The sequence below is a fragment of the Equus asinus genome, chromosome 9, assembly GCF_041296235.1.
Source record: "Equus asinus isolate D_3611 breed Donkey chromosome 9, EquAss-T2T_v2, whole genome shotgun sequence".
NCBI classification, from domain to species: domain Eukaryota; kingdom Metazoa; phylum Chordata; class Mammalia; order Perissodactyla; family Equidae; genus Equus; species Equus asinus.
The window spans coordinates 81,230,621-81,247,146 of NC_091798.1; the positions used below are offsets into that span (position 1 = coordinate 81,230,621).

At 36.0% G+C, this 16,526-nt stretch overlaps 1 long non-coding RNA gene across 18 annotated transcripts in view; it reads right to left on the bottom strand.

The window, feature by feature from the left end:
- LOC139046208 (uncharacterized) overlaps positions 1-16,526 on the bottom strand; it is a 150,277-nt gene that overhangs the window by 32,536 nt on the left and 101,215 nt on the right. For 4 of the 18 annotated variants that reach the window (XR_011505947.1, XR_011505946.1, XR_011505949.1 and 1 more), the window contains 2 exons: positions 8,960-9,076; positions 3,519-6,980 (listed from right to left, as the gene is read on the bottom strand). The exons of 8 other annotated variants lie outside the window; for them this stretch is intronic. This is a non-coding gene — a long non-coding RNA (uncharacterized lncRNA). Of the gene's footprint in view, positions 1-3,518; positions 6,981-8,958; positions 9,077-16,526 lie in introns of those variants that run through there. 6 more of the 18 variants (XR_011505952.1, XR_011505956.1, XR_011505959.1 and 3 more) reach the window with 4 other exon arrangements.

The following is a 16,526-nucleotide window of genomic DNA, read 5'->3' on the forward strand; positions in this document are numbered from 1 at the left end:
TTAAAACCAAAATACTTTTAATATTTTCAATCACAGAAATATGTTTTTAAATTTGAAATTATGGATACTGCCTTAGATTTCTATTTTTTCTTATCTTTTGTAGACTTTCCCGCATAAATAATATATCTTCCTCATTAATTATACTTTAATTTCTCTAATTTAAAGTAGGTCTAAGCTGACATCTTTATTTCAGTGTAAACACTAATTTGTTATTTTTTTAAAAAACATATCATCTTTTTTGTTCCTCTAATTTTCTTTTATATCAGACAGAATAGTAAATTGCCATATACTATTTGGTGGTGATAGAAATTCATAACTATTCTCGAATGACTTTCTCCTTTTCTACTTGTAAAATACTATTTTTTGTATTACTTCCTTTTTCTAATTGTACTCCTTTATATTCTCATCTCTCAATGTCTGCTGATACGCTGCTGCCTCCAAGAAGCTTCCTAAAACAGAACAAAACAAAATAAGAATAGTAATTATAGCTCTCTTATTTCTCTTATACGGCAGACACTGAGGTAAATGCTTTGCATCTCTTGTCTCTTTTAATACTTTCAGAAATCCTCTGAGGGAAGTATGGTCAAGTCCATTCTGAGATGAGGAAATTGAGGCTCAACACAGCTCAAGGAACATTCGGGTGTGTCAGATTCCAAAGAGCAATATGCTCTTTGTGTGTTTTGTATCTGATCCTTTTACTTGTGTGTATGTGCAAATATGTATGTGTGTGCAAATACATACATGTGTATGTATGAATGTGGGTATATGAATGTGTGTGCAGATATGTATGTATGTCCATATATAAGTATATATATATACACACACACTCCTATTGAATTTTAATGAAAACTAAAGGTCATCTTTTTGTATTTGCCTGAAGATTAGATCATAAAGTGGGTAAGGGCAATCACAGAGTTTTATTCACAGTTCTTGCAGAGTCTTCACAGAGAATTGCATTTTTTTCATTAACATAGTACCTGGCATATAGTAGTTGCTCAGTAAATTATTATTCATTGACTAAATAAAGCATCACTAAATTTGTCTGCAGAACTCTACTGACTACAGTTACAAATGCCTTACAATCTTATAATATTTTCGTTCACTGATGCCCTCACAGCTGCTTTTCACCAGGAATAATATTTTCTATTCATTTCATTTTCCCCCTCTATATTTTTAAATTTGTTTTAAGAAAATTTGTCTATTACTAAGAATAATACGTTTTGAAAGTGTCAAATTTGATTTTGAATAGCAAAAGTGATTATAGATTAACAATTTTCTCATAGATCACCTTTTATATTAGGGAAAGTAAGAAAGAAATATTTTTAGGAATCTTCTTTTTCAGTTGATACTAATTAGATTTCTTTAAATCAAGTTTAAAGCTCATACTGTTCTGGCTTGATAGTGCCAAGTGATAATCCAACGTGACATACATTTCCTATAGCAATAACATTTTGGCAGATAAACTCCCCAATGAGAAACAACCATTTCTATGCTTAGATGAATTTTGTGATAGAACGCAAATGCAAAAAAAAAAAAAAGTAACAGAATTCAAAAAAAAATATTCCGTGGTATAATGAATTCCCTTTCCATCTTTACTGAAAGTGCCTAAATTCATAGGTGGTAAAAGCGTTAAGTATGTAATGAACAATACATCATAGATTCATTATCGTCCATGGAAGGTTGATAGAATAACTGATTATTATTTACACTGAAATTCATTCCTAGAAATCTTGTATTCTCTCCCTTCATTATGCAATGCTGTCTTGGACCTGGGAGTCTAGAAATGTGAAAATTATAACACTTTGACATACCATGTAAATGAGGTATCGCTGTAACATGCTATTTAAATAAAGTTTGGAACAAACATTCAGTCGAGAAGTTTGGAAAACTTATAACGAGATTACTTCCTAACTTTTTTTATAAGAGTATTCTTGTATTCCCCCCCAGCCATCTTTTAATTCCAACAAGAAGGTACAGTGTGCCAATTTAGCTCTCTGGCAGCAAAGCCACACATTGTATTATTGTGGCAATTAGTCAGGAGCTGAGCTTGTCGTTTGAGCCTCTCCTTCTTTTCTTTATGTAGATAATATTTGACTTGGAGGATCTTTGTCTTTTTCATGGAAATACCTGAACTGGATATTATCAGTCTCAATCAACAAGATTTTCTCATCATCAGTTCTGAAATTGAGGCCTGTACGGGATTAGTAAAAGTTTCCAAATGAGTCTGCATGCTTCATTCATTTTCTTCATGTTATTTTCATGATGAATTGCAGTACCTGGACAACTGGATGTCTGTGGAAAGCTTTAGGAGAGATCCAATTTAAAAATTTCTTTTAAAAATGTCAGCTTACTTTTAAAAGATCATGGCCATCACAGCACAGATGACTGGCCACGACAGGGATGCTACTTGTGGACTTGGAAAAAAGAGATAGAAGAAAATGAAAATATGACATCCTGGGGAATTAAGTCAATATCTTTACAACTGTATTGTTCTTAGGGGAATTTATTTGCTAATGAGTTAGAGACAAAAACTACTTAGAAATAAATAAGATGTAGGTTACAAGTGTAACTAAAAATTCAGACTCCCTTATTTTATAATCTCTGCCAGACAGGCTAGATCTCACTCAAAATATGTATTTACTAAAATATGTCTTCATCTTTCTATGATTCAAGAGCTGCTAGCAAAAGGTGTCATAGACATAAAAGTGTCACTTTTCTAGCGTCCCTTTCAGTGTCCAGTTAGTGGCACCCCGAACTCTACATTTCTCACACTTTCTAAACTTTTTGAATTCTAATCACATCCCCCCATCCCTTCTCTTCAGTTTTTCCCTTTTCTTTCTCAGACTTCTTGCTGTAAATGAATATTTAATGTGAAATCCCTTTCTGTAAAAAAGAAAAAATTACATACATCTTATGAAATAACGTTCCACTAGGCTAAAGACCAGAGAGAGCAAAGAATTATCCACAGAAGAATCTGGCAAGGGAGCCCAGACAGTCCCTCCCTCAAAAAAGCCAGAGCACCTCCTCAGAAACTATTTCAGTCACACATGCTCTCTAAATAGCCTTCTGAAGAATTTCCCAAGGAGATTTCTTCCCAGGGCACTTGGGAAAGGTTCCTTCCATTAAGGTGGATTTTTGGGAAGGAGTAGATGAAAGAGACCATTGGGTCATGTTACTAAAGATAGCCCGCCATATACTTGAATCCCTCCAGGAAAAAAAAAAAAAAACCATAATGAAACAGTGGAAAGCTTTCTGAATAGCAAGAGGAAGTTTTCAAATTCAAGTCTGGCTATTCCAATGCCAGATTATAGAAATTTATAGCTTATAAATAGCCCACCTTCTAATAGTTTCACTCCTGAAACTGTTTCCCGAAATAGTGCCTTATCTCTTTTGAAATTTGTGACCCTCTTTATTTACACGAGTAGAGGAGTAAAAGGGAAATTATTATTATTTTCATAGCTCTAAGACATCCTCAATGTAGAAAGCCGCTTGTCAGTTTTATTTGTCCAAGCATCTTAAATTGATAAGCTGTTTTTGGAGGAAAGCAATAGAATCTAAGTTTAGTCTCCATTTGTGCTTTTTGCCGGTTTCCAGCAGAGCTGGCTGAGAGAAAGCTAAAGGGCACTCATTTAAAGTTGGAGTGGATAGGCTAAAGGGTTGCACTTTCTTAACAGAGTTTACCAAAAACACATTTTACTTTCTTATATTCATCGTTTACTTAACAAGTGTAGTCCTAATTTCGCCTGATTGGCTTTGCTGAAATGTATTAAAATGGCAGTGAAGTATTTGCACGGGGTGATATCAGCCAAACCTAATTTCTAGCTGTTAATCCTTCCATTTTTGTTTTGCTTTTACTACCTTTCTGGTCAAAGGGATAACATTAGATGCAGCAGTTTTTTATTGCTTTTTTTGTGTGTGCAAATTTTGGAATGCTCATATATTAGGTAATTGCCATTTTCAAATGTGGACACACACCCCTTATAGGTCTGTCTGCAGATTTCTGAACATACTTCACAGGGAAACACTTTCTAATGAGGGATTTTTAAACTATAACATTATCTTAGGGCAACAAATGGTCACATTTTTATATGTCTCCTGAGGGTGGGGGAAGTCATCCTTTTCTCCACAAACGTCCCCAACAAGTACTGGTTCATTTTTGCCTCTCTTTTGTGGTGGTTTGCATGTAGAGAAAACTCAGTGAAGGTGGTTTCTAGATTTTTACCCATTGATTAAATGTTATGGGTTTAGTGGAAGTACTGACAAACTATGTAATAATTTCATCTGATTTTTTAAAGGTTTTTTTTTTATTTTTAAGTCACAAGTCCTGAATAGTTTTCCTTTTTGTAATCTCTTGCCTGTGTTTACTAGGAAGCCATTTTATTATACATTACATGTATTTTATTAAATTCATGTTTATTTTTCATGAAATTGTCACACCCTTAAACAATGTTGAATGAATTCCGACACCTTTCCATTAAGATCAGGAAAACCTACCACTGAAAGATATGTTTTGTTCCTTTTCTTTTAGCAGCTTGGAAAAATATGTTCTCCCAGTATTACTTGAAATTTGATGAATATTAGATCATCTCTGAAATTTTTTTGATAAATTATTTATTTATTTATTTATTATTTATTTATTTTGTGAGGAAGATTGGCCTTAAGCTAACATCTGTTGCCAATCACCCTTTTTTTTTTTCTTGAGAAAGATTGTCATGGCATTAACATCTGTGCCCATCTTCCTCTATTTTGTATGTAGGATTCCACCACAGCATGGCTTGATGAGAAGTGTGTAGGTCCACAGCCAGGATCCGAACCAGCAAAACCCAGGCTGCCAAAGTGGAACGTGTGAACTTAACCACTAGGCCCCTGGGCCGGTCCCTTGAGAAATTTTAATTAATAAAACTGCTATCATTTCAGGCTTTACTATAAGCTAATATTGTAATAATATTAATATTATAATAGTATAATAATATTATAATTAATATTGAGAGAATTAATTAAGATGACCTTTAGAGATCTGAAGTTTTGCAAATTTCACCTTAAGACAATCAAAAGATAACATAGATTTTAATAGCTATCAGTTTATAGTTATAGCAGTCCATTCTAAGAAAGGATTATAAATGATAAATCAGAAAGCGTGAGTGATAACTACGATGATGCTTACTATTAAACCAAACATATGAACAAAAATCACAACTTTAGCACGAATTCTACACAACACAAAAATCAGTTGAAGTAGCTGATTTTCAAATAAACGTAATCAATTGAAAATCAATTTAAAAACAAATATAAATGACTAACTGGGAAAATGTGTACAACAAATACGACAAGCAAAGAGTTAAAATCCTATGACACAAAGAACTCATTGATTAATATGAAAAATACTAACACTCTGGAAAAGTGAATAGAGACATAATTTGGAGAAAAGAATCACACGTACTAATTGTGTGTGTGTGTGTGTGTGTGTGTTGTGTGTGAATGCATAAAAGCAAAAAAAATCAACAAGAATATGTGAACAGAAGTACTCCCTAGGGAGAGAGGGAGGAAAATAGGAGAAGAGAAGATGTTTCAAACATAGCTATAAATCCTATTTCAAAAATAAATAAATCAATAAATGAAGCTAATATTGTAAAATTGCTAACATTTGCCAAGCTTTGCCAGTAGGCTTAGGATGGCTTATTATTTTCTGTACCTTTCTTATGTTCCTTGTGTTTAAAATAATTTGTAATTTTAAAATAAGCAGAGAATTTGCAAGAGAAATTATAAAAGTAGCCAATAATAAGTAAAATAACCATTAATCTTTTTAAATATTACAAATAATCAAAAAATGCAATTAAAGAAATGATAAAAATGGGTGAAAAGTTCTCAGAGATTTTAAAATGTAGGGTACTCAATGTTAGCATGGGTAGGATGACAAAGTCACATTCATACAATGCTGTGGGAGTGTAAATTGGTGTAACCTTTCTGAAAATCTATTTGGCAGTAGGTATAAAGAGCATGAAAATGTTCAGCTCACTTTGATCCGGTAATTCCATTTCTGGGAATCTTGCCTAAAGACAGAAGACAATTGTGAAAAAATATATAGGCACAAATACATTGATCATTTATTCTTTTATCTACGTAAAGAATATTTATTAAGCCCTGACTATGTGTCTGACATTGTATTAGCCACTTAGTCTATAGTAGGCATCAAGATAGACAAGCTCTCCATAGAGTTTTTCCATTGAAGCATTTTGGTAATAATAAAAATTGAATACAACTTAGCTATGCAACAATAGGGGAGATATTTTATGTATATTTATTTATATATCTCTCTCAATGGAATAATTATAATTTTTGATAGCAAATAATTACATTTATTGAGCAGTTACCATGTCCTAGAATATATTTTAATCATGATTACACGTATCATCTCATTTAATCCTCATAACGATCCCATGAGGCAGTGTATTAATTTCCTATGCTTGCTGTAACAAATCACCATAATGTTTACTGTGGTTTAAAACAACACAAGTTTCTTCTTTTACAGTTCTGGAGGTCAGAAGTCCAAAATGGGTCTCACTGGGCTAAACTCAAGGTGTTGGCAAGGCTATGTTCCTTCTAGAGGCTTCAGGGGATAATCTGGTTCCTTCCCTCTTCTAGATTCTTTCTGGTCTTCAGTCCTCAGCGTGTGGCACCATTTCTCCTTCTTCAATGCCAGGAAAGTCAGGCTGAGTCCTTTTCACACGGCCATATCTCCAGTTCTCTCTGTCTTTCCTCTTCTACTTATAAGAACCCTTGTGGTTACATTGGGTCCACCTGGATAATTCAGGATAAACTCCTCATCTCACAGTTAGCTGATTAGCAAAATTAATGTCTTCAATCTTAATTCCTCTTTACCGTTAAACCTAATACATCCCTTATGGTTCTGGGATTAGGACATGGACATCGTTGGCAGGCCATATTCTACTTTCCACAGGTAAGTTCTGTTTTTTATTCTCCTTTTAGATAAAATAAACAGAGGGAAGAGATATTCATTATTTCGCTCAAAGGTCATACAGTTATTAGTGACAAATCTAGTATTCAAATCAGCTAATCAACCCAAAACCTGGGCGCTTAATCATTGTGTTGTACTTAATAAGCAAATTATTGACGCCAAATCCCCTATAATAAAATGAAATTTTTCAGAGAAAAGGCGAGAATCTATTAAATGTTAATAGCATTTGCCTTTTGGTCCTCAGCATATGATAATTTTTATTCTGCTTCTTTATATGTTTTTGTAATTTTCACATTTTCTTCAATGACTACTGGTATGTACTGTTCTGTTGTCAACTTGGGTTAAGCTGGGAACTGTGTTTTCCAGAAGCTTCTTCCCTTTGTGGTTCTAGGTTCTAGATGACCAAAAGTGATGTTGTGTATGTTCAGAAAAGTGGAAGCAAAGTATAGTCATTACATCCTAACGGTCATCATCAGTCAGAGAGACAGATCCAGAACTGCAGGTGGTTTCCAGCTTTTTCTCTCTCTTCCCCTCTCTTTCCTTCCTGACAAACCTACTGGCTAACATTAGCCCCAGGCTCAGCACCAGATGCTCTGCTGTAAGCTCACAGAGACAGAAGTCATCACAAGCCAATAACTGTCGACAGATTTACATACCTGCCTCCCTTTGTAAGCCCAGTTCTACAGCTGGATATGCACAGCTTCCAGATTTCAGTACGAGAACCCACTCATTCACCTATGTCAGGGGTGATTAGTTAGTTTTCTTTGGTATTATGCCTCTTTTTTGATGACTTTTACATTCCTAGCTTCTCTCACAATTGTGGAAGTTCTAATTCCTATAATCAATTTCTTTTTCCTAATATACATAGTGCTTCTGCATCCCTGATTGGATACTGACTGATAGTTATTAGAACCAGAACTGGGGTGCTCTGCCATAAAAAAACTAAAACACGTGACATTCACTTTGGGACTGTTGGTAGATGGGAGCCGCAAGGACACTGAGGAATCTGTTAGTGAAGACGTGAAGAGAGTATAGAAATTGTTATTGGAAGCTGGAGGAAACGGGGCTCAAGTTATGTATTGGCAGAAATACTAGCCTTGCCTGTTGTAATGTGGAAAAATAGAAAAGATATCTAAGGAACTCACTGATCTGGCTAAGGAGAAGTTTGAAAGTGCTAACTGCCTTCTTCTAACTACGTATGGCAAAAGACAGATAAACTAACGGAGGAAGTGGTTAGTTTTTTAGCAGAATTTAGAGAGACTATAGAGGGTCAACGACAGTTGACCATCTAGAATAATGTTCACAAAGTAAGAAATGGCCTCAGGGGAATGATCAATCCAGGGACTACTAGGAAAATATCATCTCAGTTCAAAGATTGAGTCAAGAATGCAGCTTTAATCCTTTGTTGAGACAGCAGATTGATTTAATGGCATTCCTCACAGACCCTCTCTTAGGCAAAGAAAATAGCTTGTAAGCTTGCCTCTTTTGAGAGTGTTATACCACAACACTCAGACTCTCAGACCAAGATAGAGAGGGACCTGTTTCAAAGAGATTTGTGGGTGTCTAATGGAATCAACAACAATGATATTCCTGAGAAAGCCACAGTGTTTTTGAGACAATTATATTGATGAAAGCACTGACAAATTGTATTAAACGGAAGAGGATCAGTTCAAAACAAAAATATCATAGGGTCCCAAACTCAATGGGCAGAAAGTGGGCTGATAAATTTAAACAGCTGCATACATGGGCCGTTTCCTATAGAAAAGGAAGGATGATTCAGAGTGTGGAGCCAATAGGCTGGAAAGTGGAGTTTAAAACCACAGGAAATAACTCCCAGGGAGCATGACTGGGCCCTAATCAAAGAAATGGCATCATTGTCCTGGCTGGATTTTAAAACTGTTGTGGACTGCTAGCTACTACTTACCACCCATTTCCCTCTTTTGATGAGAGTATCCACCAAAGTTTTCCTGATACCATACATACCCTAAGACCATCTTGCTGTGAGGATATTCAGTTTAGCTACGTGGAGAGGCTGAGTGGGAAGGGAGTTGACTGGTGAGACCCCAGCCATGCCAGGCATCACAGCCCAGGTGCCAGTGCCTGAAAGAACAAAGTGGAGAAGAACCAGGGAATCCTATTGACAAGCAGAACCGAGGTCCCAGGCCAATCTTCCCAGCCATATCCAGCTGTTTGAGCCACCCCAGTTGATACCCAGAGATCATGCAGAAAAGATAAGCCATCTTTGCTATGCCCTGCCTGAATTCATGACCCACCAAATCATGAACAAAGTAAAATGGTTGTTGTTTTGTTCCATTAAGTTTGGGATGGGATAAACATACAATTGAGATAATATGCATTATGTAATTAAAACAAATATGCACTAATTTTATATTCTGTATAAATAAATGAAACATACATTGTGAATGTCCCTTTTTCCCATTGGCTAACTTAATAATTTAAATTTTACAACTTAAAGGAGTACACATCTTAATGTTCTTAGTCAAAGGGTGTCAATCCATCTATAATTCAAATATTAACCTCCCCATAAACATTTCTATGTGGCCTCAAGCTGGAAGTTGCCTTCCTCTCCTCTTTTTTCTCTTAACTCTTAATTATCTATGCCGTTCATTTGGCATTCCCTGTAAACTGCCTTGTGATGTGAGTATAAGAGATTTCACGTCACATTATAAAGATCAACGTACTAAACAACGTATTTCAGAAGATACAGAGGTATATAAGGTCTTGTCCCTGTCCTCAAAGAACCTGAAGTCTTACAAGCTCTCAGATGACTCGTATAAGTAAATATATGACTGTTATACAAGATTGACAAAACTCATTCCATGAAGAAATTCTGAGTATTACGAGGGTTTAGAGGGAAGAGCGTATTTGCTAGAGGATATAGGGAAGTGTATATGTAGGAGATATAACTGATATGAAAGTGGGATTTTAGAAGCTTTCGGCTCAAAGCAGACTCTAAAGTCCTCAGGAGCAGCAATACCATGATCTTCATCTGTGAATTCCTCAAGCACCCGTCAAACAGTTTTGAAAATTATAGAAGCTCAATAATTGTTTGCTGAACAAATTATTGGATGGATTTCCAATTTCTGTGTACTATATTGTTGGGGAAAAAATCACATATCTTGTGTTCTAGGATAATAATTTGACAGTGTTTTTATTATTACCAATTCCTGTGGGATGCAGAGAATTTTGCATATAAAGCAACTGTGACAGTTTTGGATAAAATAACTCTGAAAGAATAGATTATATTAGATGAAAAAGAGGACAAAATTCACTAATATTTCCCATGCAGCAATGGTTTTGCTAGGTGTCTAGAATAACAAGGGCAAATGACTTCAACACAAAAGTCTGTGCAGCTTGTTGAAGATATGTTGAGAGGGTCTGCGTTTTCTCATGACGTTATAAATCGTAATGTTTATAACCATCAGCATATGACCTGATTGAGGTAAATGAGAACAGGAGAGAGAGAGAGAAAGAAAATCTAGTTCAGAATAGAGGTGTAAAAACAAAAGATCAGAATAAGGTCCTTTATGTCACTGAGATAAATTGTTACACCCTTTTATGTTCTACATCATGGACTTCTAACACATTCGCAACTTGTGTGTGTCATATGGGCATGAGCTATTTCTCATCCTCCCACTCATACTTCCTTCCTAATAGCAAGTTGTTCCAAAATATCTTGTCAGCAAGACTTTGCTGCTGCTTGAAGACAAACTTGATTCTGAAACCCTTTGCTCTTTGCGAAAGAAAGAAAAATAATCTTGTTTTACTTCTAGTGTTAGGATATAAATCAGTATCATAGAAAATTTCAGCATTTTATGAGTGTTTAAATTAAATGCATATAAAACACAATACCTATTCTTGATAAGATTTAAACTATAAAATGGATTCTGCATAGCTATAAATCATTTTTCAAATTCCTAGTGTTTTTGATTTTTTTAAAATTCTTTTTCCTTACAATCTATTTGTATGTTCCCAGTTAAGCAATTGTGCTTTCTTCAACACACTTTAGGGAAAAGTCTCAATTAATGTAGTTAATCTAAATGCATTTGTCTAAATCATAGATTGGTTAAAAAAAAAATTCACCAACCCCAGCCCCAACTCCCTTGAAAATTGCAAAGGGCTTGTGATAAAAATTCAGCCAAGAAACTGGACACAGCTTATCCTGGCCACTGCTTAGGCCTCAGAAAATCCATAACCCCACCCTCAAACTTCTGGAGTGGAGATGACATCTCTTCCAAGTCAGCCCTCACTGCCTACGGTTTAGTGGTTGACACCAGTGTCTAGCTCAGATATGTGACCAAGGAGTGAAGGGTGGAACCAATAAACCACCACTACAGTGCTGACTGGTGCCCACACTCCGCGGTTGCAATACTGGAACTGGAAACTCCAGTGCAAGAACATCAGCTAGCTGGGAATGGGACACATTTTTGTCGTAATCATAAAATATTTATGGCCCACAAAGAAATGGTAGTTAAGCAGCAGGAAAGATACTCATTCATTCATAATACACACATATTCATGCTTTTTTTTTTTTTGAGGAAGATTACCCCTGAGTTAACTACTGCCAATCCTCCTCTTTTTGCTGAGGAAGACTGGTCCTGAGCTAACATCCGTGCCCATCTTTCCCTACTTTTATGTGGGACGCCTACCACAGCGTGGCTTTTGCCAAGTGGTGCCATGTCCGCACCCAGAATCCAAACCAGCAAACCCCGGGCTGCTGAGAAGCAGAATGTCTGCACTCAACCACTGTGCCACCAGGCCAGCCCCCCATGCTTTTCAATACATTTATTTTTTTACTTTTACATTGGTGAATCAAAAAGAAGTCAATGGAAATGTTGTGACTGAACATGAAGGTCAATTGAACAAGGTTCTGAAATTGATTGGAAGAGATGTACAAGTAAAGGTGTGATATTGGGAAGGGTGAGAGTATCCTTTGTCTGAGGCAAGAGGGAAGGAGATCCAGATGAGTTAAGAAGAAATTCTGACATGGAGAGGATGAAAGTTAAAGGACCTCACAGAAGCCAGCTCTGATCTCAGTAAAGAAGTTATTCTGATTGTCTATAGAAAAAAGGTAAGGTAGAGCTTGGCTTTGGGGCTTGAGGATATTGGAGCACATTGGAGAAAACATTGAATGGCAGTGTGATGAGTAGGATTCATACAAAGTCAAATTAGAGGTTTTGTGAGCTATGGGCTTCTCTGAAGTGTGTTAGGCTATACACACATATAGTAGACATAGTTAATTTTTAGATTCACAGCTTTCTCTGGCAATGCTCAGGAGCTTGAAAGTGAAGTTGGAGAAAATGGTCAGTGAAATTGTGTTCAAGACCAGGGAGATAGAAATGCTGGCTTGGTAGAAGATAATGGGTAAGTATGTCAAGTAGAAAGGATTGAGGAGACCATTTTAAGATTATGGATATTTCAGGATCAGAAAAAAAAACAAACAATAAACTCTCATTGTTTTTGCATTAGCAAGCAATGAGTTTAACTTTCTTTGTTCAGATGTTTATCCTATCACTGAGCCTCAGCTCCTTCGTGATATTAACTCCATCTTTGAGCTCCAACAAATCCCTACGCCTCAAGCTAACCCTGAGGGCCACCCCATCCTCGATCTTCACCCTATCACTGAGACTCAATTCTTAGGCCTCTATCCCATTCCTGACACATGACTGATCCCACTCTTAAATGACCACTGCCCAAATCTGGGTCTCACTTCAAGGAAAATGTAAATGTTAGGGACAGAGTGAACTGCAGGGTTAGAGGTTGGAGATGAATGTCAGCAAGGAGATGATACAGACAAAGGAAGGCATTAGGCTGGATAACAAAAGAGATGTGGGCTACCTATTGCACACATTAATTTTTATAAAAACAATCCTCTTCATATCGTAAATCTAACTTATTTTAGAAAAATGGAACACATAAATATTTAAGTATTAGAATAGTCAAGTAAGTATGTCATGCATTTATGGGAATCTAGCAAGTTATTCACAGCATTACACATAATTGGCTATTGGGTCTTGGGTGCATAGGGTGGCTAGTGAAACCATAGGCAAATGATGAAGAGAAGAGGCTCTCAGAAATTGTTTGGAACCATAGTATCAGATTGTCAATGAGAAGTAAGGTACGAGCTGGCTTCTCCTCTTTTCCTAAGAGTTGTTTAATGAGGGATCACAAAGAAAATCAGAAAATGAAGGTAGAGGTAAGTTCCTATAAAGGCAGGAGTAAAAGCGTTTGATGGCATAGAAAAATGAATTCACAAGCTCAGAGAAAAGATGAGAGTCAAGGGCAGTCAAGCTTGAAGCACGTCTAAGGAATTAGGTGTGACTTCAACAGGAATCCACATATCAGATGGTAAAGCTGCAATATTTGACTTTCACCTTTGGTGATCACTGGAGTAAGGAATTGACAGGTATGGAGTTGGGAAATAAACTAGAAGGCCATAGTAAAACAGGAAACAGGATATGCAGTCTTTGCTGTTGGCAGAATTTGTAGCTTTGTGAAACCACAAAGACCTGACTGGGGACTGGGATGTTGGTATGATCTTGTAAACTTGCTTCCTCTGCTTGGTTCTGTTGCTGATAACAGCTTTGTGTTGGAAGAACGGTTGTTGGAGGATTGCCCCTTAGCACATGTGCCTTCTACACGCTGAGCTCTGCTATGAAAACAGAGGATCTTAGGTGCAAGAGATCCTAGACCTCCTTGCTCCAGGAATTATGTTGAAATGACTAAGCTATGTGAAGTTAAATAAATTGGCAGCTTATTGGTGAAGTGAAGATTTGCAAACTATAGCATTATATCAAGTTGTAGAAATCAGGGCCTGAAATAGTCAGGACAACATTGCACAATTGCTGACTCAGGAGGGCCTCAACTATTTCCTTCCACTAAATAGAAAAAGCAGCATCTAGTTTTCATCCTTAAACCAAAACACGCATTGTAGGAATGCCTTTCATACTGATCATTCTACTCTTCTTTTGTTTTAGAACTTCACATTATGGTATAATCTAAAGAGAACTAGATAGGAAGGGAAGAGTTTTCATGCCCTTAAGTTACTAAATTATCTAATTTTTCTATGTGGCAGTGACATCAATAATGGTATGATCCCCATAACTTTGAGGGTCAACATGATCAGATCTGCATGTTAGAAAGATGATTTTGACACTAAAATGGAGGGTAGACTAGAGGGCTATGGAAGAACAGAATGGAAATAAATCGAGAAACTATTGTCCAAATCCAGAGAGATCTCATGGTCTATAAAGAGACAGAATATGTTTGGGGGATTCAAGTTTGATGACTAATTGTATATGAGGGAAGGGAGGAAGCAGAGAGGAAGGTAACTAGGATGAAAGCAGCATGTCTGGTTTGGCTGGAGGTGCCCTTTCTGCGATAGGGAACATAAGAAGATGAGCATGTGCGAAGGAAAAGATGCTAAGTTCACTTTTAGGCATATTGATTTTGGATGTTCAATTTTAGACATGTTGGAGATGTCCAAAACACGTCTGAGACATATATATATGAGTCCAGGGTGTACAAATTTGGGGAGGTTGTGGATCACCCAGAGAGAAGACAGTGAAGAGGTCCAGACAATATATTTTAATTTTCATCTTTGAAATTTTAAGCTATAGTTGAACAAGGAGCAGTCGACTAAGGACTATCTTTATATAAAAGCTAACTTGAAAAAGATATTATTGTGTGCAAACAATTGGCATTTAATGGATTAGTTTCCTCATAGTTGTTTGTGCATTTAAATGTTTACCTACCTGAGAAAGAGGAGCAATCTATCTCTGTATGTGTGTGTGTGCTTGTGCATGTGCAAATGTGAGTGTGCAATAAAAAATACTGTGTATATATGTGTATCATACATAAAATTTTTTGAACAAATGCATATGAGGAAATACTAAAAATTTGTTCTTAAGGGCTAAGAGAAATGCTAGTTTTTGGAAGATGAGGAAGGAAATGTTTGTTTTGTGGATGTGATTACTTGTAGTTCTGCTTCTACTGGGGTGTAAAGTTAAATTTAAAGCCACCCAAAGATTTCCCATTCAATAATATAAAGGTTAGAAAGCATGCTTCTCCAAAGAAAGACCTTCTCAACAGCAAGTAACGCTTAATAATTCAATTGTAAATTCTAGTTCGTGTGTGTGTGTCTGCAGACACACACACACACACTATACACATATACATACAATTTTTTAACCAGTAGGAGGAAAAATAATTTTCAAGAATATGATGATTATAGTGAAACACTTAAAGAACTATAACCAAAAGCTGAAATAAATGAATTATGGCTAAATAATCAACTTAAAATTTGATTGTGTTTCTCCTGTAATAATATTTTCAAAAATTTGCTTAATTTTGCATAAACTTAATGTGTCAATTCTTATAAATCGGATAACTTAGTATTTAAAATTATATTGAAAAAATTATCACACTATTTCTCTATATTTGATCTATGGTTCTTATGTATTCTTGACATTTACACTAAACTCGTGTTTTTATACAGGCACAGTTCTATCATCCTTTTCCTAAGCCCAGATCTTTGATTAAATTTTATGCTTAAAAACTATTCTGAATATGTCTATAAAGAAATAGACTTTTCTAATGCCAACAAATTGAGTATTTAAGTAATGTAAGAGTTTTAAGAGTCCAATAAATGACACCCATATTTGTCCTTTCCTTCTGGGTTTTTAGAACTAATTGAGAACTGACAAGTGGAGCTCCAAATATTAATTTTATTACTGATACAGTTTATCAGAGAGTATGACTTTTGGTCTATGACCAAATGAATTAGCTAAATTAATTAATCAGATTTGAATGGATGAAAACATTTGCCCCCACAGGGATACAGGCTGCTCTCATGAGCCTAACCATACTGTGGACAGCAGAAAAGAATGCATGGCTCAGGTGGACAGTGTGGCTCTGCAAAGGGCCACCAGCGCCTGAGGTGAGTACATTCAGCTTTTCCTCCCAAACTTATCCCTCAGGTAAGTCACTCCACGTCAATGGACAGGGCAGAAAGAGAAGCAGCAGAGAATTGAAAGTATCCCTTGCATACTTTTCCTTTCTGGGGAAGAGGAGCTGAAATTTGCTTTCCTCCGTGAAAACACAAGCAGTGTAAAATGCATCCCTACTTCACAGATAGTATGTAACAAGGACACTTCCATCACTTTCAGTGTATACAAAGTCCCTGTATTAAGCCAGATGATAGAAATCAGTGTAATGTTATGGATATTCAGGTCAATTTCAATTTCTTTTCATTGCTCTAACTGGTTTTAGCAAACGGGTAATTCTCATCTTGTCTATGAGAAGGAGAAATATCTTTATGTGTCTATTTGTACTTCTTACTTAAACCTTATAATCCTAATAAGTATTTTAATGGACATAATTTGTCAAATTTCATTTTTCATGCATCTTTAATATTTAATGCCCTTAGAGAATGTTCTGCTTTAGACATATCTGCCCCTGCTTTAACTGTTTATTCTGTTTAGAGAGTTGCTACACGCAAACTTAAATGTATTTTTTATTGAGATGTAGT